We start from the raw sequence: 26,166 nt of genomic DNA, 5'->3' as shown, positions 1-26,166 counted from the left end.
CACTTTGCTGTAAAAACACCACTACAGATTTCTTGTGAGTCTACAAAAACAGGATTGTCGCATTTTGGTAATTTAAATAAACGATAAACTTCACATTTCGGAGGAATAACTAAAGAATCGGTACTTGTGCCGTGCAAAGATGGAATATTTAGAGTTTTTAAGCCGGTATTAATAGTTATGCTATCGCTTGGCGCCCACCGTGGTGTGATGGTAGCGTGCTCCGCCTACCACACCGTATGCCCTGGGTTCACAACCCGGGCAAAGCAACATCAAAATTTTAGAAATAAGGTTTTTCAATTAGAAGACAATTTTTCTAAGCCGGGTCGCCCCTCGGCAGTGTTTGGCAAGCATCCGGGTGTATTTCTGCCATGAAAAAGCTCTCAGTGAAAACTCATCTGCCTTGCAGATGCCGTTCGGAGTCGGGATAAAACATGTAGGTCCCGTCCGGCCGATTTGTAGGAAAAATCAATAGGAGCACGACGCAAATTGGAAGAGAAGCTCGGCCTTAGATCTCTTCGGAGGTTATCGCGCCTTAAATTTTATTTTTTTTTTATCGCTTGCGTAATTAATAATGCATTTTTTTAATTTTAAAAAGTCTTTGCCGAGTATTCCGTCTGAAGGTATATTGAAATCGTCGTTAACTACATGTAAAGTGTGCGGTATCAAAAAATTATATGCAATTAAGTTGGTTTTTAAGGTTACTAAAGTTGAAATTGTTTCTGCTGTTACGCCTGTTATATTAATAATTTCATTACTATTAAAGTCACAATTTTGAGATAAACTTGAAATTTTGATTAAAGAAATCTACTAGAAAAGTACAAGGTTTGTAGGAATCGCTACATTGAAGTTCAATAAAATCTGAATAATTAAGGTTCAAGCAGTAGATGGATTTTAATACTTTTGAAGAAGATTCGTTTAATTGTCTAAATCGTGATCTCGATCTCCCAGTGTTCGCTCCTGAGGGTCGTTCACGTTTAAAGAGCGTACATTGGCATTGCTTCGCAAATTTGAACGTCTATTATTATTATTATTATTATTAGTAGCGTTATTTTACTACTACTAGGCTGATTGTTTCTATTAGTGCTATATCTGTCATTATTACTTCTATTAGAATTATTGTACCTGTAATTATTATTGTTGTAGTTATTTCTATTGTTATTGTTGAATCTTGCATTTGGATTGTTGTACCTATTATTGAAATTATTACCTCTATAATTTCTTCGAAAACTATTTTGCCAATTACCACGAGAACGAAATGCTACACTGAGAAAAAAAGTGCGCTTTAAAATTAAATGTGAACACTTTTAAATTTGTATGATTTTTAATAATCGGGGATTGCCCATATTGCTTTTTTTTTTTAAATGTATGAAAACATTTATTTGAAGCAATTTTTTAAATTTTATAATTTATTTTAATAATTTGGGAAAAATTTAAACAACGTGACATCAGGACGGACAAGGCGACAGCTGTTTCGATTATACCTTGTAAATCTCTTCAAAGCCTTTTCTCCCGGGAGTGGGAGTCGAACTCGCACCCCTACGATAGTTGAAATGGTTGTAAACGCATAGCTTTAACACATAATTGCATACGAAGTATGCAATGTGTAAAAAAGATTAAAATATGCAAAAAGAAGGCAATTGGGAAAGACTTCACAACAGGCATGACGTAGCTGAATGCGTTTACAACCATTTCAACTATCGTAGGGGTGCGAGTTCGACTCCCACTCCCGGGAGAAAAGGCTTTGAAGAGATTTACAAGGTATAATCGAAACAGCTGTCGCCTTGTCCGTCCTGATGTCACGTTGTTTAAATTTTTCCCAAATTATTAAAATAAATTATAAAATTAAAAAATTGCTTCAAATAAATGTTTTCATACATTTAAAAAAAAAAGCAATATGGGCAATCCCCGATTATTAAAAATCATACAAACAGACAAAATTGGTTAATTCGTTGTAGTTCTATAAATAGAACGAAAACAGCAACAAAACCAAAGTTTCTTTGAAAACCGCCGTACCAAGCATAGCTTTAACACATAATTGCATACGAAGTATGCAATGTGTAAAAAAGATTAAAATATGCAAAAAGAAGGCAATTGGGAAAGACTTCACAACAGGCATGACGTAGCTGAATGCGTTTACAACCATTTCAACTATCGTAGGGGTGCGAGTTCGACTCCCACTCCCGGGAGAAAAGGCTTTGAAGAGATTTACAAGGTATAATCGAAACAGCTGTCGCCTTGTCCGTCCTGATGTCACGTTGTTTAAATTTTTCCCAAATTATTAAAATAAATTATAAAATTAAAAAATTGCTTCAAATAAATGTTTTCATACATTTAAAAAAAAAGCAATATGGGCAATCCCCGATTATTAAAAATCATACAAACAGACAAAATTGGTTAATTCGTTGTAGTTCTATAAATAGAACGAAAACAGCAACAAAACCAAAGTTTCTTTGAAAACCGCCGTACCAAGCATAGCTTTAACACATAATTGCATACGAAGTATGCAATGTGTAAAAAAGATTAAAATATGCAAAAAGAAGGCAATTGGGAAAGACTTCACAACAGGCATGACGTAGCTGAATGCGTTTACAACCATTTCAACTATCGTAGGGGTGCGAGTTCGACTCCCACTCCCGGGAGAAAAGGCTTTGAAGAGATTTACAAGGTATAATCGAAACAGCTGTCGCCTTGTCCGTCCTGATGTCACGTTGTTTAAATTTTTCCCAAATTATTAAAATAAATTATAAAATTAAAAAATTGCTTCAAATAAATGTTTTCATACATTTAAAAAAAAGCAATATGGGCAATCCCCGATTATTAAAAATCATACAAACAGACAAAATTGGTTAATTCGTTGTAGTTCTATAAATAGAACGAAAACAGCAACAAAACCAAAGTTTCTTTGAAAACCGCCGTACCAAGCATAGCTTTAACACATAATTGCATACGAAGTATGCAATGTGTAAAAAAGATTAAAATATGCAAAAAGAAGGCAATTGGGAAAGACTTCACAACAGGCATGACGTAGCTGAATGCGTTTACAACCATTTCAACTATCGTAGGGGTGCGAGTTCGACTCCCACTCCCGGGAGAAAAGGCTTTGAAGAGATTTACAAGGTATAATCGAAACAGCTGTCGCCTTGTCCGTCCTGATGTCACGTTGTTTAAAATTTTTCCCAAATTATTAAAATAAATTATAAAATTAAAAAATTGCTTCAAATAAATGTTTTCATACATTTAAAAAAAAAGCAATATGGGCAATCCCCGATTATTAAAAATCATACAAACAGACAAAATTGGTTAATTCGTTGTAGTTCTATAAATAGAACGAAAACAGCAACAAAACCAAAGTTTCTTTGAAAACCGCCGTACCAAGCATAGCTTTAACACATAATTGCATACGAAGTATGCAATGTGTAAAAAAGATTAAAATATGCAAAAAGAAGGCAATTGGGAAAGACTTCACAACAGGCATGACGTAGCTGAATGCGTTTACAACCATTTCAACTATCGTAGGGGTGCGAGTTCGACTCCCACTCCCGGGAGAAAAGGCTTTGAAGAGATTTACAAGGTATAATCGGAACAGCTGTCGCCTTGTCCGTCCTGATGTCACGTTGTTTAAATTTTTCCCAAATTATTAAAATAAACTTTTAAATTTTATTTAAAGTGTCTCAGTCTATAGGTTCTTTATGGGGAACATAAAAAAAAATATTTTGTAAAAGTGCTAATTTTAAGTTTTTTAATTGTTTACTTTTAATTTAAAAGTTAAAATTTTTGTTTTTAATGTAAAATTCTTAAATTTAAAAATGTTAACTTTATTTTATAATGACAAACTTTATATTTTAAAGTAAAATATATTATTTATAATGTAATCACTTTTAAAATTGTATTAAAAGTGAATCCATTTAATTAAAAATTTTTAAAAGTTTAAAAATAAAATTATAACGCTTATTTTGAAAATGTTAAATTTAAAATGTAAAGTGATCAATTTGCAGAAAAGTGTTAACATTTACATTTAAAGTGTTCACTTTATAAATCAAAGTGGCACTTTCTAATTAAAAGTGTTAACTTTGACATTTAAAGTGTTCACTTTATAAATCAAAGTGGCACTTTCTATTTAAAAGTGTTCACTTTGAAATCTAAAGTGTTCACTTTTTAAATCAAAGTGGCACTTTCTATTTAAAAGTGTTCACTTTGACATTTAAAGTGTTCACTTTATAAATCAAAGTGGCACTTTCTATTTAAAAGTGTTCACTTTGACATTTAAAGTGTTCACTTTATAAATCAAAATGGCACTTTCTAATTAAAAGTGTTCACTTTGACATTTAAGAATTTAGAAGTGTAAACAAGATACAAGAATGACCAGTCAGGGTAAAATTATACCGGAAAACGGCTTGCTGCGAATTTTTGGCAACGATATCCAAATTAATGAGCAGGGTGATTTAACGTACACGTGTCTTGAAGAAGAAACGGATCTCCTTAATCTGCTAAAGGAGTTTGATCTGGAAACACTTTTTCTTGGCCTAAAAAGTAAGTAAAAATTCTTCGGCAATATTAACACTTATGCATTATTATTAATGTTCCTTAGATGCTGGAATAACTTTTCGAAGCTTAAAATATTTGTCGAAAGAAGACATTGCGGAAGCAGTAAAAAATATTGGTCTTCGAGCAGAGTTTAGAGAAAAGTTGTTTTCCTGGCGCAAGTCAAAGGTAAATATAATATTAATTTTGAAGCTTATTTGCGACGTTAAGCACGTACATAGGTACAATTAACATTTCAATATCACTACGTTTATAATTTAGCAAACTTATTTTTTCAGTTTGGAATAGAAGACGAAACGTTGAGCCAGACTTCAAAAGTTGTTGGTTGGCTAGAAAACGCATTTGGATCACAGGTAAGAATATACAGTAAAAGGTTTTGTATTAAATGTTATGATAAATTGCATTGCAGCCCCTTTCAACATTTTTAAACGATAACTCAGCCGGAAAACAACTTATTCAATATTATGAGGAAAGGGCATGTTTTACGAATAAGCAACGCGATGCCCTCATTAAAATAATTTTAGAAGATGTCATGTTAACAAAGACAAAGCTTAGACTAGAACACTTTGCTAGTATTGTGGAAGAAATTGGTTTATTTCCCAATGAAAAAGAGTCCGAGGTATTATTAAAAACGATATATTTAAAAGAACATATTGTAAACTGATTTCTTTTAGGATTATTACTACATTCCTCGTCAAAGAAAAAAAAACCCATCAGGCAAGCTCTATTCCAAATATTTTAATTTAAAGACAAAATTAGAAAGAGTAGTCCATCTGCGGAAAGATCTCTTTCGAGTGAAGGACGTGATCCATTAGTAGAAGAAAATGTTGAAGTTGACGAAACGCTGTCGCTATGTTTAAAAACTTCGCTTCAAAAAGATGTCAGTAATTGGGATGAGGTTATTGACAAATGGCAAAAAACATTTACATTTCGGAAGAAGGATTTGGCAAAGCTTTCGAATTCTAATTTTTTGCAGGAGTGGCCAATTTTAAAAGACTCCAGAGCACAATTTCTGGTATTTAAAAAGAACTTTAACACAAAATTCAAGGATATACAAATTTATATATTTTTTTAGATTAATCTAGATTTCAATTTGATTTATCCACAAAAAGATAATCTTTTAAAAACAAAGTGGGATAATTTTAAAACCAAGATAGTGAACTACTACTATGCCAACATACGGAATCAGCAATCAATAGATCTTCTGAACCAAGCAAAAACGACGAAAAAAATTGGTAAGTTGTTGTTAAATTAATAAAATAACACTAACTATTTTTTTTTTAGATTGTCAAGACTACATTTTTACAATTCTTCTCAATTCAGTTCTGCTGCCTTCAGCAAGATTTAGTGTAGATGGAAATACAAAAAAGAAAGCCACCATTAAAGATGCTAATGAAAGCTTCGTATTGCAGTTAACAACAATTAGCGATTACTCAATACGAATAAAAGAAATTATCGGTAAATATTTTTATAATAAATTGACTGTACAGCCGTTTATAATTGTGGTAGGAGACTCTGAGGACGATCTTAAAACCTTTTATATTTACTTTGACAAAACTTTGTACATACTAAATTCTTTTATTGAAAGTTTGGATATATGCTTTAAAATCTTTCACGTGTTTAATCTTAAATATCCTAAGATCTGCGAAATGCCATTGATGTTTATCCAAAAGTATTTTTATGAATTAGATTCAAAATTTGATTTAAAAAGTTCAAATCTTTCTTCATTGTTAACACAATGAATGAAAAAAATTAATTTTGTAAATTTTTCGATTGTAATAATGTATAACAGATGTTTTCAGTTATTTAAAAGTGTTGATGTGCTAATAAAGCATTTAAAACACATGCATTTATTGTCAAATAGAGATAAACTTCAATGCGAACAAAATAAATGTAAGAAAATTTTTTCTAACTTTAGTTCTCTAAAGCGACATTTGTTAACAAAAAAGAATATAATTTACACTTTACAAACACCAGCAGAGTTACCCGCCACATCCTCCGGAATTAGGTTAGATGAACCCATTTTATCAGATGAACCTATCATAACAATGCCAAGCACAAGTTCACAATTTCATATAAATAGAGAACAAACCATAACGGATTTAAAAAATAAGTCTTTAGCTTTATGTCTGCAACTATATTCAAAAAGTACCATGCCAAGAAAAGATGTTTTAAATACACAAAGCATGGTATCAGATTTACTAGGAACAGTTTCTGCTACAATCAGAAATATTATTTCAAATTCAAATAGTAACTTATTACCTGAACTACGATATTGACTGTATTCTTAACTTTTGTGATGATCCATTTATGGAAATAAAATCTGAACATCGAATAATTACAGTTTTGAAGGCAATGAATTTATATGAAAGCCCAAAGTCTTTTGTAATTCTTAATGAAATAGCTGACACAGTTGTTCAGGGAAACCCTACACTCGATAGTAAAAAGCTTAGCATTCAAATAATGCCATTAAAATTTCAATTTAAAGCACTTTTTGAGTTACCTAATGTTTTACAAATGACTTTAGAAAATACAGAAAAGTTTTTAGCAGATACTAATTTTTCAAATGTTTGTAATGGCCAAATTTTTCATTCAATAAAATTAAAATTTGATTCTCAACTGGTAATACGCTATGTTTTATATTTTGATGACTTTCAAATAAATAACGCTCTTGGTAGTCACACATTCTCAATTTGCGGTTGTTATTACAATTTCCCTACTATGCCACAATATATACTCTCAAAACTTGATTTTATTTTTAATGCTGCTTTTATATCTACAAAAGATTTGAAATGTTGTGGAAACAGAACGTCCTTCTTCCATTTACTTGAAGAGCTTAAATCATTGGAGGAAGGGATATTAATTCAATCATTTGATCAGACTTTCAAAGTACATTTCGTTTTAGGCCTTATAGTTGGAGATAATTTAGGTGTAAATAGTATTTTGGGTTTTGTGCAATCTTTTAGTGCCAAGCGTTACTGTCGAGCATGTACAACTACTAAAGATCAAATTAAAATTGATGTTTCAGAAAACGAACAACTGCTAAGAACTTGGATTCAATACGAAGATGACTTATTTAACAATAAATTTCAAGACACCGGTGTCAAAACAGTTTGTATTTTTAATGAGTTAAAAAGCTTTCACGTAACAAATAACATTTGCTTTGACATTATGCATGACGTTTTAGAAGGGATTTGCGTATATGATATTTGCAACATAATCTTGGGTTTGGTAAATGACAAAATTATTTCATTAGACATTATTAACAGCAGAAAAAAATTTTTTCAGTTTGGAAATATTGAAATAGGAAATATTTCGCAGCCTCTCCTTATGGACCGACTTCAATCGTACAACTTAAAAATGACAGCTAGTGAGGTTTTATGCTTTACAAATTTTCTTCCACTCATGATAGGAGATTTAATTTCACCAGACGTGAAGCATTGGAAACTGTTGGTGTTGCTAATAGAAATAGTAGATTTATTATTTGATTCTAGTTTTTCTAAATTCGATCTAGATAAGTTAAAAAATTTAATTAAAGCATATCATCAATTATATATTCTACTTTACGGTAATTTGAAACCTAAGCATCATTTTTAGGTGCACTACCCACGCGCAATTGAGAAATGTGGTCCTCTCAAGTTTGTCTGGGCAATGCGTTTCGAGGCAAAACATAAAGATGCAAAAATATATTTTAACAATATAACATCTCGAGTAAATCCTACTTATACAACGGCTATGAAAAGTTCTTTATGTTTTTCAAATTTTTCACATAAGTATAAAGATGGGTTTCCGCATGCTTTTAACACTGAAACATTTATTACAAAGGACTTAACAAAAGAAGAATATTTTCCTAAAATATTGAACTTTGGAAATATTAACTATCAATCTGTTTATGTTTCGACTATAATACATTATAAAGGAATCGAGTATAAACAAAATAATTTTTTAGCATTACTGAATGAAATAAATTGTTGTATCTATAAAATCAAACTTTTTATTTACGAAAATGAAATTATTTACGTTCTATGTTATCCTATTGAAATTATTAAATTTGATGCACATTTTCAATCTTACGAGACTGGTATAAAACAAAATTGCCTTAAACTGATTAACATATCACGTTTCACAAGCCTGCCTATGAATTTACATCAAATTAACAATGGAAAGACATATGCAAGATAAAAAAAGATATAATAATATAATGGTTTATTTTTTAATTTTAAATTAAATTACTTTATTTAATGAATTATAAATGAGTTATAAATAAGTTATTTCATAGATATAAAATAAATTTAAATTTAAATATGTTTGAATAAAAAAAAAAAGTGAATTAAAAACAATTAAAATAGTGTTATAGTGAAAGCTTTTAAATTGCATTTGAATGTTTTCACTTTCAAAATAAAAGCTAAAGCTTTTAATTTGAGGTTGAATGTGTTAACTTTTAATTTAAATACAAACATTTTTAAATTGGGTTAAAAGTGTGAACTTTAAAATCAAAAGTGTTTAAATTATATTCGAGAATGCGCATATTAAAATGTAAAGTTTTCACTTTAATATTCAAAGTGCTAACATTAATAATTTACATTTTAAAGTGTTAACTTTAAGATTAAATATTTTTCAATACGGCTGGTTTTCATACATAAAAATTTTTAATTTTAAAGTTCCTTGTACTGGATTTAAAGTGACTTTAAAGTGTTTCTTTTCTGAGTGTAGTACTTGTCTTTCTTTTACCTCATTATTACGTTCAACTATCATTTTTGCAACTACGTCTTTTGAATCACTGAAGGTAGTTGAAGCCAGAATGGATTTGACTAATTCTGAACGAGTGTTCAACCTGCATACATTCACTGTTTGCTCTACGGCCATTTTATATGCCTTGACTTGTGTCGGATAGTTCTTCAACGCGCTAGGCAAAGTCCGAGTAGTTATTATTGGTAACATGTAAGGACGCGATTTTACCAGAAACAACTTTCGAGTTGTACGGTTTAATTCTATTTCTCAAGGCAGCCTTTATGTCATCAACTGAGTTTATCTCGGTTGGCAATGCTTCGCGTGCTTTTCCCTCAAGTTTGGAATTCAAAAATGCAATAAAAGTGCCATTTAAATTTTGACCTGAGAAGACTACAATTAATTTTATTTTGTCGATAAAAGATTCTTATGCCAGCGGATCGCCGCTGTAGTTGTCCCTAATAATTGAGGCGCAACTGGTAATGAACAACTTTTTCTGTTCTGAGGTTGCCATAATTGAATATTGTTAACCGATTGTAAATCTGAAGAATTATTTGTCCAAGGCAAATTGGAAGAATTTGAAGTAGAACGAAAATTGGAAAAGTCAGCTTCTGACTGAAAATTGGAAGTGCTAGTTAGTAGGTTGTCTGAATTATTAGACGAATTTGCTGAAGGCTGAGTGTTACTGACTGAAAATTTTAATTATTATTTTCTGCGATATCTAAGTCATTAAATCTTAAAAAATCTTCTTCACGAGCTAATGAACACCTTCCTTTAGAGCTTGATTTATCGCTGGAATTGCCCTCAGAATCGGACATGTGTTTGAAACAGGGTAATTTTATTGAAAATTATTATTTTAAAAGAAAAAATTTTGTAAATCCGAGTATTATTTGAAAATCCGGTTAATATTTGTCGCGTTTGGTATAAATTTTATAAAATGGTAAGTCTGGTTAAAATATTTATATAATTTGTTTTTGTTTTTTTGAAAACAAAGGAACATCCGGTCTGCGGATTTTCTCTAAATTATAGGCTAGAGAAATGCCTACCCCCCTTCCGTGCCGAACTTAGTCGGACTTACCGACTGTCCCCCACTAGGTTAGCCCCGCTAGCTAACCAATGGACAGGTCTGTGGTTTCTCGCCCCCCAGAATGGGCTTTGCAAAAGGAAATAGGCAAGCGTGTTCCGGTTTTATTTATTTTATGAAAAACCGAAACAGGCTGGTATATTTTTTTCCGGACTATTGGAAAAAAATATAAAAAAAAACCGCACTTGTTTTCACAAGCCTAACCAGAATTTTAATTTATCTTTCGAACATACAGCGATGTGTACGGCCACACCGCTTTATCGAAAGTAATAAAAACGTATTTTTTATCGCGGACGCACCGCTTTCTATCAAACAATCTTCTATTATATTGCGGACGCACCGCTATTAATAAAATTTCCAAACTGTTTCACGAGAGCATGTATATATATAATTTCTACAGCAAACGAAACGCTTTCTTTAAAGTTGTGGTTAATGAAAACATTTAAATTTTTTTTTTTTTTTTCATATTAAATTTATTTATATATTTATTTATTTAGTCTAGTAACAAATGTTTGGTACAGACACTTATGACTAAATTACAGAAACCAGCTTATATTAAGCTATGGAAAACACTAGCAAAAAGAATTTATATTATTACAGATTAAGTAATTTTTTAGTTTAAGTTGAAAAGCGTATTTTGAGTCGGAGAAATCAATATCCAAAACACTTGAGAAGCAAATAATTTCTGATAGGGCTCTGTTAATAGGAGGTTTCTACAGGGAGTATTTAAGCATACTTTCAAGAAGCAACGCGCAGTCAATGAAAAACGCGCAGTCGTGAAAAGATCGAAAATGAAAAACGAGGCCAAAAGAATTCTGCGATTGTTTAGGGATAGTAAGGATATTAGTTGGCATCGAGACTCATAAGACGGGATCGGTTCAGAGAATCGTAATGAAATAAGTGCGAAGCTCATAAAGATTTTTTGAACCCGCTCCAGGCGGTTGATGTGAACTGCGTGGTAAGGCCGCCAAATGAAAGCCGCATACTCAAGTTTTGACCGCACAAAGGACTATATAAAACTTTGTGTGTAGGGGTCGGAGAAGTTTGCGGAATGGCGTCTGACAAAAGCAAGCATTGAAAGCGCCTTAGAAATTGTGAAGCTGCCGTGAGTGTTAAAATTAAACTTTGAGTCGAAGTATACCCCCAAGTCTTTAACTTCAAGAGTCGTTCGAAGAAAAGTGTCTGCAATATGATAGGAGGTATGAAGTGGCCTCAGCAGTTAACCATACGTCACAGTGTGGCACTTACTTATATTAAGGAAAATACGGTTCTTAGCACACCAGATATAAAGCTTATTAATCTCAGATTGAAGAACAACGACATCATAATAACAACTGATCTCAGAATAGATCTTGAGATCATCAGCATAAAGCAGAAATTTGGTAGATGAGAAGCAAGAGCTAATGTCATTAATGAACAAGATAAATAGTCTGTGGTTTATGTATACTGTGACGAATATGAGTGACACTAAGTGATACTCACATCCCTAGTCTGATGCTAAGTAAACAAAGTCACAACAACAATAAAGCAGACAGTCACTTGTATCTACATAAACGAATCAATCATTATGTCTACACATATGTACGTACACGCAGCTGAGAAGCAACGCACGACCACATGCATATATCTGAGATACTCCCGAAAGTATGCAATGAGAGAAGCTATAAAATCGTGCAATTGTAGTTACAGCTGAGAAATTTGATAGCTGATGGCCAACTAGTAGATTCTGGAAATGGAAGCGCCTAGAAGATGCGAACGAGGAAATCAGAGAGTATAAAAGGCAACAACAGTCGAGGCGCAATAATTCAGTTTCGATTAAGCACGCTATCTGTCGGGCAATAGTAGAATTATTTATTGTGAAGTACTTTAATAAAGGCATTTTATATTATTAAATATTGGAGTTATTATTCAACAGTTTAGTGATTCGAACTTAGCAGAAGGTTGCAAATAAGAGGATTTGCAGTAAATCCGTTACAATTGGTGTCAGAAGAGGAATTGTTGAATAAATACCAGAGGACAACAAGGACATGGCAAAGTTCAGTGAATTGAAGATCCAGCAACTGAAGAATGAGTTGGAGAGCCGTGGATTGAATACATCCGGCATTAAAATCGAACTTCAGGCACGACTACGACCGGCAATGGAAGCAGAAGGAATTAACGTGGAAGAGTATGTCTTTCATCTTGATGTCGACGAGACAACAACAAAAATTGAAGAGAAAAACGAAACATCGCTGACAGTTACGAGCACAGACTTGAACATGATATTGGGTGCAATAACTGCTCAAACATCGACAGTGACACGCATAACATCTAAGATTGAAGCACAGGAGACGCGTATTTCCGATATGTCTGCTCAAATTTCAGCACAGATATCATCTCAGATCTCCACACAACTATAAGAGCAGGAAGTTCGTATATCATCAAAACTGGAAGCGCATATGGAAGAAAAACTAATCCAGTTTCATAAAGGCTTCAGTGGTCGACAGGATAAAATAGAAGCCGAGATGGATGCTTTGAAAGATCGTATACAGGAGTTGCAACTAAATCGCTTAGCAGTTTCAGCAAGAAATCCAAAGGTAAAAACACCATCCTTTGACGGTTCTGTTCCTTTCCAGGTGTTTAAGATTCAGTTTGAGAAGACCGCAGCAGTGAACAACGGGAGTGCTGAAGATAGAGTTGCTGCACTGTTCATGGCATTGAAAGGGCCTGCAGCTGAGATTTTACAAACCATTCCAGAGGGCGAACGGAACTGTTATGAAGCATTGATGGGTGCTCTAAAGAGACGAAACGGAACTGAGCATAGGAGACAGATATACCAAATGGAATTACTGATCCGCTTCCAGAAGCCTGGTGAGACATTGCAAGAGTTTGCGTCGGATGTTGAAAGGCTGGCACATTTAGCAAATGCGGACCCACCCGTGGCATACACTGAAAGGTAAAGATTTAGAGCTTTATAAATGGCATACGGGACGTTGAAACAAAGCGAGCTACATACGCAAACCCAAAGCCAACATTCGCAGAAATGGTGTCACAAGGTCTGATTCAGGAAACAGCGTCGCTTCTGTGTAAGCCAGTTTTCAAAGCACGACGTGTGGAAGTAAAAAGGCCAGAGTGGGTAGACGCAATATTGGAGGCGCTGAAAGGACTGCAAAAGCGGAGTGAAGGAGTTATCAAATGCTTCAAATGCGGGAAGCCCGGTCACATTGCACGTCATAGCGATCTTGGTCCTAATAGTTCCAACAATGTGGGTGGCCGTAAACTCAAAGTTGGAAGAAATGAGCAAGAGCGTGTCAGATGTAAAGAACCAAAACTTGCCTCAGCTATTGAATGTCCTGTGATATCTGTGTCGCAAATTGGAAGCAAATCGAGCAGTCTTACCGTCGAAGGAAAGTTGGATGGCAAGGAGCATGTACTGACTGTAGATACGGGCGCATCTCATTCCTTAATCCGATCTGACTTGGGCAAGAGGAGAGTAAAACCGTTACCTGGAGCAAGGTTGCGTACGGTAACTGGCGAGTATAACGAAGTCCAAGGAGAAGGGTATGTGAGGTATTAATTGGAAAGGTCATGGTTTTACACAAATTCATTGCGGCGGAGATTGTTGATGAAGTCATATTGGGAGTGGACTTCTTAGTTGACCATGACATCAGGATCGATATGAGGAGAAAGATTATGCGCTATAAGAACCAGGATGTGCCACTTAGCTTCAGTTTGGAAAAGGGGTTCAGCAGTAATCGAGTATTGGTGGAGAAGAGTCGACAAAGACCACGAAAGTCAAAGGTAAATTTGATGGAACAAATGGGCCAGATAAAGCGAAATCAAAAGTACCTGCGAGAGAACCACTGGCATTTACAGAACCAAAGGGACGCACGAAAACGACTGAGGGAATTTTCCAGAAAGAATGCAAGGGTGGTTTCAAGCCAGGGCGCACCACTATTGGGAAACGTCGGAACGATACTGAATATGTGAAGCCAATCCGTCAAGAGCAAGCTCTTCAAAGTAGTTCATTGGCCAAACAACAGAGTGCGAGGGAACGATCAAGGATAATGAGTAGTAAGATGGAACGCAGGTACGATGAGAACAATAATTCGGAAGGTTTCTTGCAGGGATATTTGGTACTGTTATACAACCCTCACCGGCGGAAAGGTGTTCCATCCAAGATTCGGTGCAGTTGGGAAGGACCGTACAAAGTTGTAAAGAAGATCAGTGATACCATCTACCGCATACAAACCACTGGGAAACCACGGAGTAAAAGAGTGGTTCATTTGGAGATGCTAGCGGCGTTTATATCGGGAGATTTGTCTGATCGGGATGATGCGAACGAGGAAATCAGAGAGTATAAAGGCAACAACAGTCGAGGCGCAATAATTCAGTTTCGATTAAGCACGCTATCTGTCGGGCAATAGTAGAATTATTTATTGTGAAGTACTTTAATAAAGGCATTTTGCATTATTAAATATTGGAGTTATTTATTCAAAAGTTTAGTGATTCGAACTTAGCAGAAGGTTGCAAATAAGAGGATTTGCAGTAAATTCTTTACAATACGAAGGCAAAAATTTCATTTTATGGCATTCATATTCAAAAAAATAGAGGAGCTCAGGATTTTGTGCAAGTGGTCATAGTGTTTACAAACTGGTGTAGTGCTTTTACACCAAAACGCGAAAAATTTATACTGATATGCATTTGATACGTCATGGCTAATACGCGACATCAAAACCCGAAGTTAATTTTTTCATCATTATCAATGCAAAACCAAATCTAAAAAAAAAATGTTTCCAAATAACGAAGAAACATTTTTTCCTCAATATCCAATGCACAAAACTCTGAACTGCCCTAATGTGTAAAAAAAAAAATTTTTTTTTGTTAGGTGTTTTTGCAACCATGCATTACTTTAAATATTTCTTAAAAGAGACTTAAAAAGATGAATGTGTGAACATTGGAACAAAATAAATTAAAGCAAATTTGTAAAAAACACTGAAAAACGTTTATATTTTATTATCCATGCCATTTTGTACAAAAAAAGCAATAGAATATATTGCCGCAGTGTTATATTTTTTTGAGTGAAGTGCTTTCGTAATTGTAAGTGTGTTTTTGTCGTTCTTTTGGCCAATTCCCTGCCGTGGCCACCAAGTTTTGTTAAAACGGATTCCTGCACGAATATAGTTGACATTTTCTGAATTTTAAGGATGCTAATTTCATTGCACTGGCCTAAAATACTTTATAAAGGTTTATTTATTCCTTCCGCAAGGACTGTTTACGTTTTTGCTTCACCTTCCTCTACGCCGACAGCTTGCTTTGGCATATAACTGGACCCAACGAACAGACACAAATTATAGCTGTCTATTATAATGGAATCAATAGCCGCGGCATATTTGTGGAGTTGGAAAGCAACGCATACGAAAATGGCCAGACGAGAATGGAAAGGCAAATATTGCGACATTTGTGTAATCCATTTGAGATGAGTGACGAATTGTAAGAAATTGAACTTAAAAGTGGTAAAGTTTAAAGACTTATTCTCTTATTTAGGTTCAAAAAAACTCTCGACTTAACAAGGATGCTTTCAAGTATGTGTTAGATACTTTTGCGGGGCAAATACGTCCAAGGACTTCGACATCGACATGTTGTTTTTGACCTGGAAACATATAAAAAACAATCATCATCAAGCCTTCTACGTTTCTTAACAAGTTTTACTTACATTTTTGTTAAAATTCTGTTATAAATTAATAAAAAAATAAAAAGAAAATATTTTTCCGCCAACTAATTTGCAACTTAGAAAAACGGAACTACGATCGAAATGCAGAATACAAAAAATCGAACGATTCGAAGTTGTGTCGAAAGAGATTGGAACACAGAATACCAAAATTGCCAAATCGAAAAAATTCCAATCCAAGTCGAAATGCAGAATAGGGCTGAATATAAATTTGAATTGCGAGTTTATTTTTGTCGATTAATGCACATCTTAGACGTTATGGTTTTTTTTTTCAACTTCGGAGTTCATTCGAACGCATTCTGCTTAGTACGAAATCAATACTTCTTGATTCCAATTTTTTTATATTGATTTATTTAGTTTTTCCATTGCATTTATTTATTACTTGTTCGCGCTTTAGTCGAGATAAGATATTGTCCAATAATGCCGTCATATTTAGATATACAATTTTTTTTTAAATTGTATGGTTTTATAATTTCACACCACTGTAAAGAACCGCTAAGTATATTCTCTCATAACTGTTTTATAGTTCATGATAGTGTATGTAGTTTATATATGAATCATCTGACTAAAATAAATTTTACATTTCTACTGCATTTTTAATTAGGAAATTGTGCCTTTAAAATTTCAAAAATAATATTTTCCTTTCTCTTCAGCATTGAAAGGCATCTTTTTGGCTTCGAATATTGGTCACGGTCGCCATGTAAAGTGGCATACCGATGCCACTCGTTTTTGGACAATTAGCCCACGCACCCACACCAAAACACTATTTTAGCTTTTAGTTTCTTTTATTTAAACACACTTGTTGGTTTAGTTATACAATTAAAAGTTGTTTTAAGTTCTTATTTAGTTTTTGTCTTTTTTAGTTTGTTTCACTTTAATATTACTTAGTTTCTTTTTGCGTTTTTAGTTCTAACGCGGCGACCGACTCAATTCTGACTCAACTGAACTGAAAACTGCTGACGCTTCAAAGCAGCAAATCTCATGATGCAGTGGCGACTCTATCGAATAACGGAGGATTCAGCCAACCACAGAATTCTCTCCGTCATTCGACTCTTTCACCCAGTAATGCCAAGTGCATACATGCATGGTTGCATGTGGGGGTGATGCCAGCTATTTTAGTTTTTAGTTTTATTTTTAGTTTTTAGTTGGCTGGCACTACATGACACTACAATTCAACAGTTTAGTGATTCGAACGTTAGTAGAAGGTTGCAAATAAGCAGACTTACAGTAAATTCGTTACAGTATATTTGGTTCATAGGACAGAACTAAAGCTCGTTTTTGTAACGCAGTGTAATAATTATCAAGCTGGAAAAATAAAAGGTAACCATTGACAAAAAATTATAATTGAACAAAAATGTTTCAATTTTCATTCCAAAATTGTTATGAAGCAAAGTTTCTGCGATAAAACATAACTATTAAGTCCCTGATTTATATAATAAAAGTGTTTAAAAAACTGTGTATCTCCGTTTTATTTTCTCCTTTTGTGGCAATTTTTTGGTGTTTTTAACTATAGCTTTATAGTTTGTAGCTCAATAGCAAGTTTCGTGGAAATGTCGCTAGATTACGTACGATTTTTAAGTATCTCGTTCCGTGTGCCACCTAGGTACCTTAAGTTTGACTTTCTTTATCTCCACAGCACGCCACCTATCGGAATTTTTATACTCAGTTGAGCAGAGCTCACAGAGTATATTAAGTTTGATTGGATAACGGTTGGTTGTACATATATAAAGGAATCGAGATAGATATAGACTTCCATATATCAAAATAATCAGGATCAAAAAAAAATTTGATTGAGCCATGTCCGTCCGTCCGTCCGTCCGTCCGTTAACACGATAACTTGAGTAAATTTTGAGGTATCTTGATGAAATTTGGTATGTAGGTTCCTGAGCACTCATCTCAGATCGCTATTTAAAATGAACGATATCGGACTATAACCACGCCCACTTTTTCGATATCGAAAATTTCGAAAAACCGAAAAAGTGCGATAATTCATTACAAAAGACCGATAAAGCGACGAAATTTGGTAGATGAGTTGAACTTATGACGCAAAATAGAAAATTAGTAAAATTTTGGACAATGGGCGTGGCACCGCCCACTTTTAAAAGAAGGTAATTTAAAATTTTGCAAGCTGTAATTTGGCAGTCGTTGAAGATATCATGATGAAATTTGGCACGAACGTTACTCTTATTACTATATATACGCTTAATAAAAATTAGCAAAATCGGAGAAGGACCACGCCCACTTTTAAAAAAAAAATTTTTTTAAAGTAAAATTTTAACAAAAAATTTAATATCTTTACAGTATATATGTAAATTATGTCAAGATTCAACTCCAGTAATGATATGGTGCAACAAAATACAAAAACAAAAGAAAATTTAAAAATGGGCGTGGCTCCGCCTTTTTTCATTTAATTTGTCTAGGATACTTTTAACGCCATAAGTCAAACAAAAATTAACCAATCCTTTTGAAATTTGGTAGGGGCATATATTTTATGGCGTTAACTGTTTTCTGTGAAAATGGGCGAAATCGGTTGATGTCACGCCCAGTTTTTATACACAGTCGTCCGTCTGCCCTTCCGCATGGCCGTTAACACGATAACTTGAGCAAAAATCGATATATCTTTACTAAACTCAGTTCACGTACTTATCTGAACTCACTTTATCTTGGTATGAAAAATGAACGAAATCCGACTATGACCACGCCCACTTTTTCGATATCGAAAATTACGAAAAGTGAAAAAAATGCCATAATTCTATACCAAATACGAAAAAAGGGATGAAATATGGTAAGGTAATTGGATTGTTTTATTGACGCGAAATATAACTTTAGAAAAAACTTTATAAAATGGTTGTGACACCTACCATATTAAGTAGAAGAAAATGAAAAAGTTCTGCAGGGCGAAATAAAAAACCCTTAAAATCTTGGCAGGTATTACATATATAAATAAATTAGCGGTATACAACAGATGATGTTCTGGGTCACCCTGGTCAACATTTTGGTCGATATCTGGAAAACGCCTTCACATATACAACTACCACCACTCTCTTTTAAAACTCTCATTAATACCTTTAATTTGATACCCATATCGTACAAACTCACTCTAGAGTCACCCCTGGTCCACCTTTATGGCGATATTTCGAAAAGGCGAACACCTATAGAACGAAGGCCCACTCCCTTTTAAAAATACTCATTAACACCTTTCATTTGATACCCATATCGTACAAACAAAGTCTAGAGTCACCCCTGGTCCAGAAAGGCCCACTCCCTCTTAAAATACTCATTAACTCATTTCGTTTGATACCCATATTGCACAAACGAATTCTAGAGTTACCCCTGGCCCACCTTTATGGCGATATCTCGAAACGGCGTCCACCTATAGAACTAAGGCCCACTCCCTCTTAAAATACTCATTAACTCCTTTCGTTTGATACCCATATCGTACAAACGCATTCTAGAGTTACCCGGGGTCCATCTTTACGGCGATATCTCGAAAAGGCGTTCATCTATAGAACTTAGGTCCACTCCCTTTTAAAATACTCATTAATACCTTTCATTTGATACCCATACTGCACAAACAAATTCTAGCGTCACCCCTGGTCCACCTTTATGGCGATATCTCGAAACGGCGTCCACCTATGGAACTAAGGATTACTCCCTTTTAAAATGCTCATTAACACCTTTCATTTGATACCCATATCGTACAAACGCATTCTAGAGTTACCCCTGGTCCATCTTTACGGCGATATCTCGAAAAGGCGGCGTCCATCTATAGAACTTAGGCCCACTCCCTCTTAAAATACTCATTAACTCCTTTCGTTTGATACCCATATCGTACAAACGCATTCTAGAGTTACCCCTGGTCCATCTTTACGGCGATATCTCGAAAAGGCGTCCATCTATAGAACTTAGGTCCACTCCCTTTTAAAATACTCATTAATACCTTTCATTTGATACCCATATTGCACAAACAAATTCTAGCGTCACCCCTGGCCCACCTTTATGGCGATATCTCGAAACGGCGTCCACCTATAGAACTAAGGCCCACTCCCTCTTAAAATACTCATTAACTCCTTTCGTTTGATACCCATATCGTACAAACGCATTCTAGAGTTACCCCTGGTCCATCTTTACGGCGATATCTCGAAAAGGCGTCCATCTATAGAACTTAGGTCCACTCCCTTTTAAAATACTCATTAATACCTTTCATTTGATACCCATATTGCACAAACAAATTCTAGCGTCACCCCTGGTCCACCTTTATGGCGATATCTCGAAACGGCGTCCACCTATGGAACTAGGGATTACTCCCTTTTAAAATACTCATTAACACCTTTCATTTGATACCCATATCGTACAAACAAAGTATAGAGTCACCCCTGGTCCAGAAAGGCCCACTCCCTCTTAAAATACTCATTAACTCCTTTCGTTTGATACCCATATTGCGCAAACGAATTCTAGAGTCACCCCTGGTCCACCTTTATGGCGATATCTCGAAACGGCGTCCACCTATGGAACTAAGGATTACTCCCTTTTAAAATGCTCATTAACACCTTTCATTTGATACCCATATCGTACAAACGCATTCTAGAGTTACCCCTGGTCCATCTTTACGGCGATATCTCGAAAAGGCGGCGTCCATCTATAGAACTTAGGCCCACTCCCTCTTAAAATACTCATTAACTCCTTTCGTTTGATACCCATATTGCACAAACAAATTCTAGCGTCACCCCTGGTCCACCTTTATGGCGATATCTCGAAACGGCGTCCACCTATGGAACTAAGTATTACTCCCTTTTAAAATGCTCATTAACACCTTTCATTTGATACCCATATCGTACAAACGCATTCTAGAGTTACCCCTGGTCCATCTTTACGGCGATATCTCGAAAAGGCGTCCATCTATAGAACTTAGGTCCACTCCCTTTTAAAATACTAATTAATACCTTTCATTTGATACCCATATCGTACAAACGCATTCTAGAGTCAACCCTGATCCACCTTTATGGCTATATCCCTAAATGGCGTCCACCTATAGAACTATGGCCCACTCCCTCATAAAATACTCTTTAATGCCTTTCATTTGATACACATGTCATACAAACACATTCCAGGGTTTCCCTCGGTTCATTTTCCTACATGGTTATTTTCCCTTATGTTGTCACCATAGCTCTCAACTGAGTATGTAATGTTCGGTTACACCCGAACTTAACCTTCCTTACTTGTTTCTCCTTTCGTTACATTATCACGATTCACTGAACTATGTGTAAGGTTTCAAGTTTCTATCTAAATGGATTTTCTCAATATCTTTATATGTATATCTCGATCTCTGCCCATCTAGAAATTTTTTGTATATTAAATATTACAAAGTAATAGGCCCTAGGCTATGTATAAGGCTTCAGATTGCTAGGTTATCGGGAAGTTCCTTAAAACAAGAAAGCAAAAGTTGGGAAGATTTTTTGAATTTCACGATCCCTGGACCACCTAGCGACAATTTGGATCCCTCAGGTGGCATTGTCACGTGGTTCTGAAGTATGTTGTTAGTTTCGAAAATTTAGCTCTACGATAAGTCACTCAAATAGCGACCGAAATATTCCACATCTTATAAATGGATTTTCTAAATACCTGTAAGTACATATCTCGATCCCTGTCACATCTAGACTACTCTTTTATCCTAAATACTACAACCTAATAGCGCCCGTAGTTGTGTCCAAAGTTTAAGGTCTCTGCGTTATTTAAGACTCGAAAGCAAAATTTCCAAGTTTGTGCGTTTTGAGGTCGCAACATTCCACATGTTGTAGATGAACTTTCTAAATATCTGTATTCCTGTCCCATCCAGAAAATTGTTTTATCTTAAGTATTACAACCTAGTAGAGCCCGGAATCCTGCTCAAAATTTCAGGTCACGGGTTATCGGAAAGTTTCGTAAAACTCGAACTCAAAATTTCGGAGGTTGAACCGTACAATTGAGTAGCCACTGAACATCCGTTTAGTGATGAGCTAATGTGATAAGGCGACAACCTGGCTAGGCCACTCTGACGTATTCGCTTTAAGGGCTATTTTTTCGGCAACGTCTGTCCATCACACCGTGAGGCTGCAAGCGGGCATCTGTCTTGGATCAAGAGGCTTGCTATATAAACGTGCAAATAATATTTTCATCCCCGCTCAGGGGGTTGTGTGTTTGGGTTGGGACCCGCCACGTCAAACCACACTCCAATGAAAAACTCAAAAAAACCTCGGATAAGAAGACAATCTTTAACTGATTACGACCATGGCAAACATTTAAAAGACAATAATTTGAGGGTATGCACCTGGAATGTCCGCTCCCTAATGGGATTGATACAGATGCCCAGCTGGTTGATGTCCTCGTCAAAGCAAAATCCGACATCACCGCCATCCAAAAACTGCGTTGGACGACGGAAGAGATGGGTTCGTGGTGGGAGAGAGACTTTGTCTCCAATTACTGGCGTTCACGACTGTGGACGACCTTCTCGCCGCTATCCGAATAAAAGCAAACTTTTTCAATATAACATTCTGCGCCCATGCGCCGATAGAGGAGAAAAACGATGGGTTGAAAGACGCTTTCTTTGAACGTTTAGAACACACATACGAGCGCTGCCCCGCCATAATATAAGAGTCGTGCTTGGCGACTTTATCGCAGGTGTGGGCAAAGAAGTGTTTTGGTCCACAGTCAGAAAGTTCAGCCTACTTTGAGGAGGAATTTTTGCTACATTTTCAGTAATCTCAATAAGTCTTATGCACAAATTCGCGAACAAAGGCCACTGGGGGCCAAAATGAGCAGTCCAAAAGTTTTTCAAAATCTTTGAGTAGACATCAATTCTAAATGAAGAAATTTTTGCTTTGTCCGTCCTGATGGCACGTTGTTTAAATTTTTCCCAAACTATTAAATAAGTTATAAATTAAAAATTGCTTCAAATAAATGTTTTCATACATTTAAAGAAATAAGGGCAATCCCCGCTTAACCCATACAAATAGACAACATTGTTTAATTCGTTGTAGTTCTATAAATAGAACATAAGCAACAACAATACCAGTTTCTTTGAAACCGCCTTACCAACGCATAACTTTAACACCTGATTACATACGAAGTATGTACTGTGCATAAAGAAAATATGCAAAGAGGGCAATTGGGATAAGGTTTACAACAACTATGGCATGACGTGGCTGAATGCGTTTGTAACACTTCAACCATCGTAGGAATGCGGGGTTCAAATCCCACTCCCGGGAGAAAAGGCTTTGAAGAGATTTACAAGGTATAATCGAAACAGCTGTCGCCTTTTCCGTCCTGTTGTTGTTGTTGTAGCGATTAGGTTACTCCCCGAAGGCTTTGGGGAGTGTTATCGATGTGATGGTCCTTTGTCGGATACAGATCCGATACGCTCCGGTAACACAGCACCATTAAGGTGCTGGCCCGACCATCTCGGGAACGATTTATATGGCCACATTGAACCTTCAGGCCATCCCTCCCTCCCCACCCTCAAGTTCCATGAGGAGCTTGGGGTCGCCAGAGCCTCGTCTGTTAGTGAAACGGGATTCGCCGCTCGAAGGTGAGGTTGACAATTGGGTTGGAGAAGCTATATATTGCGCTACACAACCCCTTGAATCCCCCTTTTCCGTCCTGATGCCACGTTGTTTAAAGTTTTCCCAAATTATTAAATAATTTGTAAAATTAAAAATTGCTTCAAATAAATGTTTTCATACATTTAAAAGCAATACGGGCAATCGCCGATTAACTCATACAAATAGACAACATTTGGTTAATTCGTTGTAGTTCTATAAGTAGAACAAAAACAGCAACAATACCAAATTTCTCTGAAACCGCCTTACCAACAAGCATAACTTCAACACATAATTACATACGAAGTACATATGTAGTGTGCACAGGAATAATATATGCAAAAGAAGGCAATTGGGAAAAACTTCACAACAACTAAGGCATGACGTGGCTGAATGCGTTTGTAACACTTCAACCATCGTAGGAGTGCGGGTTCAAATCCCACTCCCGGGAGAAAATGCTTTGAACAGATTTACAAGGTATAATCGAAAAAGCTGTCGACTTGTCCATCCTGATGTCACGTTGTTTAAATTTGTATTATTAAAATTATTTAATAATTTATAAAATTAAAAATTGCTTCAAATGTTTTCATACATTTAAAAGCAATACGGGGATTGCCCCAATTAACTCATACAAATAGACAACATTTGGTTAATTCGTAGTAGTTCTATAAATAGAACTTAGGCAACAACAATACCAGTTTCTTTGAAAGCGCCTTACCATTCCGTTCTAGTCGTTTCGTCGGAGTGGTCGTGCAGTGTCATCCTCGGCTCAACTGCAATTTGTCGGACTTTTTAGTTGAGCCGAAAATTTAAATAGGCCTCAAGGTTGGCTTTGTGCTTGCTTCTGGCGTTTTGCCGGAGTTGGGATATGCAGTGCCTCACTGACCTGGAGTCAGGATGGTGGTTTTGCAGTCATACATTCTTTATACTAAATAAGCAGCTCGCTTTACACACTATGCAATATTCAGTGCATACATCAAACTGCAATTTTGATTGCAAAAATTTAAATTCACTTTTTTGTGAACATGGATAAATAAGTTTGACAAATTGAATATAACCTGGCGTGGTGCTATTTAAATACCAATCTCAATTGAAAATACGAACAATTTCAAAAAATGATACCAAATCGCAAGCTGCTACACGTGGTTCTGGCCTCTATGGTATTAGCATTATGTACTATTTGTGGAAAAATAAATATTAAAAACATTACGGATTTGTGATTCGCGAGGTGCCATTTAAAACCCTATTGAATTGAAAATACTGTCGTAATATAACCTGGTTTTATGAGAATCTTAAGAATCCCTACCACAGAAATTGTATCTCTAAAAAAAAAAAGAAACCGCCTTACCAACGCATAACTGAAACACATGATTACATACGAAGTATGTATTGTGCATAAAGAAAATATGCAAAGGCAATTGGGATAAGGTTTACAACAACTAAGGTATTACGTGTATGAATGCGTTTCTAACACTTCAACCATCGTAGAAGAAAAGGCTTTGAAGAGATTTACAAGGTATAATCGAAACATCTGTCGCCTTGACCGTCCTGATGTCACGTTGTTTAAATTTTTCCCAAACTATTAAAGAAATATTTCTTTCCCGTCACTTCGAAAATTAAGGTTGACGGCATGACTTTAAGAAAATTTAAATTTAATTACGAAAGAATTTGAGAAGACATCAGCAGTGAACAACTGGAATGCTGAAGATAAAGTAAAATAAAAAATAAAGCTCTATTCGTAGCACTGAAGGGGCCAGCAGCCGAAATCCTACAGACGATTCCCGAAGGAGAGCCGAATAAAGTTGTTCAGTGCTGCGGTCTTTTCAAACTGTAGCTTAAAGACCTGGAAAGGAACAGAACCGTCAAAAGATGGAGCTTTTACCTTCGGATTGCTCGCTGGAACAGCCGGGCGATTTAGTTGTAATTGCTCCATACGACCTTTCAAATCATCTACTTCTGCCTGAAATTGTGCGATTTTTGCATCCTGCGATTCAAGTTTTGATGATACCCTTGTTTCCTGTGCATCCAGCTGCTTAGCCAACTGAGATGTCATATATGTCTTCTGTTTTTCCAGTTGAGATGACATTTGCGACGACATTTCTGAAATTTTTGCCTCCTGTGCTTCCATCTTGGATGTAATCTGTGTCGACATTTCTGACACACGCGTTTCTTGTGCTTCAATCTTCGATGTTATACGTGCCTCCTGTGATTCCAGTTGGGATGCTATACTTGTCTTCTGGTTTTCCAGTTGAGATGACATTTCGTTTGATATTTGTGACGAAATTTGCTTCAACACTGCTAGTATTGCGTTGCCAATGGATTCGGAGTCTCTATCTTCTCCTCCATTTTAGTCGCTGATTCTTCCACATCAGGATAAAAGACATACTCGTCCACATTAATTCCTTCCAACTCCATCGATCTTATTGTCGTTTGTATTCAATCCACGCTTCTCCAATAACTTTTTCGGTTGCTGGATCCTTAATTCATTAAACTTTGTCATGTCCAAGTTGTATTCGAAATCTTCAGAA

At 35.5% G+C, this 26,166-nt stretch overlaps 1 protein-coding gene and 1 pseudogene across 1 annotated transcript in view; one reads left to right on the top strand and one right to left on the bottom strand.

Annotated features, from left to right (window-relative positions):
• The window catches only part of Kdm5 (Lysine demethylase 5), a 624,217-nt gene that overhangs the window by 367,054 nt on the left and 230,997 nt on the right, over positions 1-26,166 (bottom strand). The window lies entirely within an intron of this gene.
• LOC137240144 (uncharacterized) lies at positions 4,359-5,284 on the top strand (annotated as a pseudogene).

The sequence above is a fragment of the Eurosta solidaginis genome, chromosome 2 (genome assembly GCF_040869045.1).
Source record: "Eurosta solidaginis isolate ZX-2024a chromosome 2, ASM4086904v1, whole genome shotgun sequence".
NCBI classification, from domain to species: Eukaryota; Metazoa; Arthropoda; class Insecta; order Diptera; family Tephritidae; genus Eurosta; species Eurosta solidaginis.
This window is presented reverse-complemented; position numbering and strand designations above follow the sequence as displayed.